Consider the following 5061-nt stretch of genomic DNA (forward strand, 5'->3'; position numbering starts at 1 on the left):
CATCCCTCCAGGCTTGCATTAGCCTAAAAGGCACTTTTCTGAGAATTCGGGAAGCTCTCAGGGCTTGAGGTACCTTGTGTCTTAAGGAGTTGGTAAGTGAAAACAAGGTGACCCCAGAGCCCACTGGCTCCCAGCGAGAGGCCTTTGCTGATGCCATTGACACTGAATTTTCCCACTCTGAGCCCCCTTCATTCTCTTCCCCCTCACTTTCAGATTCTCTGGCCTTTATCCTCTCTCATTATTTCTCCCCTTAAACCCCATTCCTTTGGGGAGGGCCCTTTCAAGGCCACAGCTAGGTGTGACATCCAGTTGGCTGGCCAGCCCAGATCCTGCCACACTCACCCTAGAATTTAGAGCTTTCTTCTGTAATCCCCACACAAGCATTTCAGTCTCAAACATTGAGTCCTCCCTTGAGAATGCCACCAAAATTACAAGTAAAATAAGAATCTTCCCACCAGCTAGCTAGTTAGCTTCCACAAGCTAGCCACTGACCCTTTCAGCTGATCTCCATTCTTGATGCCCTAATGAGGTCCAGTAGGGCCAGGGAACCACTACTTTGAGCCAATCAATCCAAAGATCTGATGGTGCTTTTTAAACAACCACCAATATGGGAAATAAGGCTTCATTGTTCACAAATTGCTGCCAGGAACCACAGGCCCCACTCATAAGGTGGCAGATTTCAGAAAGCACTTCCTCTCTGGTAGCGTGAAACCATCTATTCTAAATCAACCCGTTTCAATCATCACTTAATGTTCAGAGTCAATTAAACAAACTGTGGACCAAGAGAGGAAACAAGAGCAGCCAACTAGTCATGTTCACAGTAGAACTGAACTAATCAGAGCGTTTAATTCAACATTCCTCCTCACCACTTGTGAGAAGTATAGAGCATTTATCTTAGCCATAATAAAGAATATTTCTTTTGTGCTTATGAAAGAAAAACTGTCTCCAAGAATTTGGTGTGCAAAATGGACAGCCGAATGACTCTGGCTGCTTTGGGGAGCGGGGCAAGGAAGTATCTTTGTCTCCCCAGCTGGCACAGTCGAGGAGCTCAGGAAAAGAGCAAGGACACTGGACAGGCATAGATAGGTTCATGAAATCTGAAGTCATCCCCTCCACCCAATCTGGCCTGTGTGGCTAGGCTTCTTCTCAGGGACCTCAGACCTCTTCTTAGGTCTATGTTTAGGGACAACAGTTGTGGAGAAGGTTTGTATTCTTGCCATTAGGGGCTCTTGATCCTTGTGCAAAGTAGGAGGTGTTCCTGAACAAACTGTGAGACTATTATGACATTGTCCTATCGCTCCAGAAGAGTGCAAGAGGCTTGTCTACCCTGAGGACCCACAGCACCTCAGGGTCTGAGGTCCCACTGAGCCAAGAGAGCCTCATACCTTAATGACTTTTAGTAGGCATGTGCAAGGAGTGACCATTTCATGCTAGGTTTCAACTAGAAGTTTAAAGATACACAGTTGACCCTTGAAAAACATGGGTTTGAACTGTGCGGGTCCACTTACATCCAGCTTTGGTTTTGTTTTGTTTTTTCAGTAAATACAGTACGTTACTCTAAATGTATATTCTCTCCCTTATGATTTTCTTAACATTTTCTTTTCTCTAGCTTACTTTATTGTAAAAATACACAATATAATATATCTAACATAAGAAATATGTGTTGATCAACTTTTTATGTTAATGGCAAGGCCTCCATTCAGCAGTATGCTATTAGTAGCTGTGTTTTGGAGGAGTCAAAGGTTATATGCAGATTTTTTTGATGGCATGGGTGTCGATGCCCCTAACCGCCTCCCCCCTGCATTGTTCAAGGGCCAACTGTATTATATTCCAAATGAGCAATATAGGAACACACTAATCAATAAAATCTCAGAGGAAACAAGAGAAAATGATCTCCCTGAGTAGTTTAAAAAATGAGTATAGCAGACATTTATAAAATCTGGACAGGGGATCCCTGGGTGGCGCAGCGGTTTGGCGCCTGCCTTTGGCCCAGGGCGCGATCCTGCAGACCGGGATCGAATCCCACATCAGGCTCCCGGTGCATGGAGCCTGCTTCTCCCTCCGCCTGTGTCTCTGCCTCTCTCTCTCTCTCTGTGACTATCATAAATAAATAAAAAATTAAAAAAAAAAATTAAAAAAAAAAAATCTGGACAGAAGGCAGATATGCTTATATCTGAAAATGTATTTTCTTCAAGCTATATATTTCATCTTAGCAATGGTTGTCTCTGAGTAGAAGATAATTTTCTACTTCATACTCCCTTAAAATTTTTCAGGTTTTGAATAATGCATATGTAGTATTTTCATAATCTAAAAGTACATACATATTGTTCAGATGTTACAGTGCAGGTCTCCAGATCTAAAAAATAAAAAATACAAAAAATACCAAAAAAAATACAAAAAAATAAAAAATAAAATAAAATAATAAAATAAAAAATATATAATAAAAAATTAAAAAATAAAAAATAAAATAAAAGACTGTGCATAGAATACACCTACCATAGAAAAACAACAAGGAAAAAGGGAGTGTGTGATCATTTTATAGTATCTCTGAAGAACTTCTAAATATAGCCTAATATTCCAGAGCTGGATCATGGATTGGGATACTATGAGAATTTTCAGTATAGGACCCAGAGCCCTGGGGCGAGGGAGGTTGTGTATGGAACTCTGAACCTCACCACGATTCCAGCTATCTTCTCCAAACCCTATCTAGGGGTGCTGGGAAAGGGACTCCCCACTGCTCAATGAAGACATAAGAACTCCTTAAGGAGGACATTTCTGCCATGAGAAGAAAAGCGGGGTGAAAATGCAAATTAATACAATAATGAAATATCCTTTTTATCCATCCCACCAGAATGGCATAATGTTTAATGTTTGAAAATATTAGGTGTTGATGAGGATTTGAGGAAATGTGTTTTCTTGCTCAGTACTGGCAGGAGTATAAGTTGGTATAGGCATCTGGGAGGGCAGTTTGGATCACACTACTAATTCATTAACTATACATACCTAAACACACACAACTGGGCCAAGTGCACACTTGATTATTGCACGAGTAACACAAACAATACTTTGCCAAAAATAGATACTTTTCAGGCAGCCTGTGATATCACAAAAGTATAAAAAGACTGTAAAAATTGTATTGTACAAAACTGGCAATCTACTGAAATGAGAGAATCCCGAGTGATGATGGTAAGAGATCTTTAGTTAACTGCCTTTTGAGAACAAGAGTTAAGTGGAGGATGGAAACCAATCAACCAATTTTGTTATATCCAGATTCACAACATTATAGTATCTACCCTAGAGAAGCATCACTCAAGTAAGAGATGACTCACTGGAACACTGTAACAGGATGAAAATCACCTACTAGCCTGTTAGTAGGGAAGTATTTAAATTATCATGGCTTCATACTATGAAGCAGTCAAAGAATGAGTCACGTGTATATGTCCAGACATGATCCACAGCATGAATAAAATTTTAAAAACTAGCAACAGAATGATAAATACAACTGACAGCAGTCATGTAAAAATAATAATCATATATGTTTATCTAGATAAATGTGTATAAACTTATTTTTAAAGTTCTAAGAAAATACATACTAAAGTGATAGCCATAGTTACATTTGAGGTAGGGAGAAGAGGATCAAATGAAACTTTAATTTGATCTGTAATATTCAATTTTTAGAATTTATGATGGAAATGTATTCATGTATTTCCTGTGCAGATAATATAAACAACATTTTTTTAAAAAAAAAAATAGCTCTTAGAAAAACAGGCACAAACCCATGTAGTCTGTAACCACCAGGGACTTTACTTCTTTGGTGCTTTCCTTGAAAACTCTGAAGAAAAACATATTTAGCAAAAAAACAAACAAAAAAAAAGACTTCTAACTCTTGCTCTTAATTTCTCTTTAAATTTCCCCTGGTTATTTAGTAAAGGAAGCTTCATAGCTCAAGGAGAAGAAGGTGAGGAAGAGGGAGAGAAGATGGAAAGAGAAGAGAGTGCGGAGGAGAGAGAGAGAGGAAGGTAAGATGGACAAAAGTAGAGAGAACTATACTCGCCTCCATTCCCTGTGAGAAAAAAGGGCTCCTACCTTAGAATCCTGACCCTCCCATGTAAGGGTTGTGTGAACATGAGCAAGTATCTCTATTTCTGGATCCTGCGTTTTCTCTTGTGCAGACAAGCGAGTGAGAAGGCCTAGGTAAGCACAACCGGGAGCAAGGCAGTGTACTTGGGCCTAGCAGGGCCATTGGGAGCTGTAAGCCTGAGGGGAAGGGGCTGGGGGGGCTCTTCTACCTGCAATATGATTCATTCCATCTGATGGGGGCTGACCCACCTCCCATCTGTCATCAGACAAAGAAAAGAGAAGGAGAGATCACCAGCGAACCCAAACCTTCAATCTGCAGAAATTCGCAGACGTAAGATGCATGGGTCCCATCGGTCACTGTTATCGTTAGACCACATTTGCAGCCCTTGATAATTTGCAAAGTGCCTTCCTTTCCATTACCTAATGTGATTCCCACCACAACTTGGTTAGGTTATCGGGCAGATAATATTTGCATTTCCAGAGAAGGAAATTAAGGCTCAGGGTAGCTAAGGGACTTGCCAAAATCACTCAGAAGTAGAGTGGGGATTCATTCAAAGGCAGTTCCATGTGGTTATGAAGCCCAACCTACTTCCCACGTCTGCTGCACCTCACCACTGGTCACCAGTAAGGTGAGCAATGAGCACAGGTGGAGCGGGGGAGGGGAGTGGGGAGCTGTGGGAGAGGCTAAGGCACCATCACTCCTGGATGATCCCCCCCTCCCTGTTTACCCCATGTCCCACTATCTACTTTGCAGCTACTCCAGAGAAAGGACAGCAGATACCAGGTTCCTTTGTGGGAAAATTCTCTCCCAATTCAACCTTGTACATTATCCAAAACCATCACGGTTGAATCTCCCTGTCTGCCCTAAGATAGCACTCATGTGGGGCTAGTCTGTCTACTTGATAAAGTTTTCCCTCTTTCTCCAACTTTCCATTCCTTTTCCAAACACACGACACGGGGAAATTCTCAGACTCCATATTC

The sequence above is a fragment of the Vulpes lagopus genome, chromosome 12, assembly GCF_018345385.1.
Source record: "Vulpes lagopus strain Blue_001 chromosome 12, ASM1834538v1, whole genome shotgun sequence".
Taxonomy (NCBI): Eukaryota; Metazoa; Chordata; class Mammalia; order Carnivora; family Canidae; genus Vulpes; species Vulpes lagopus.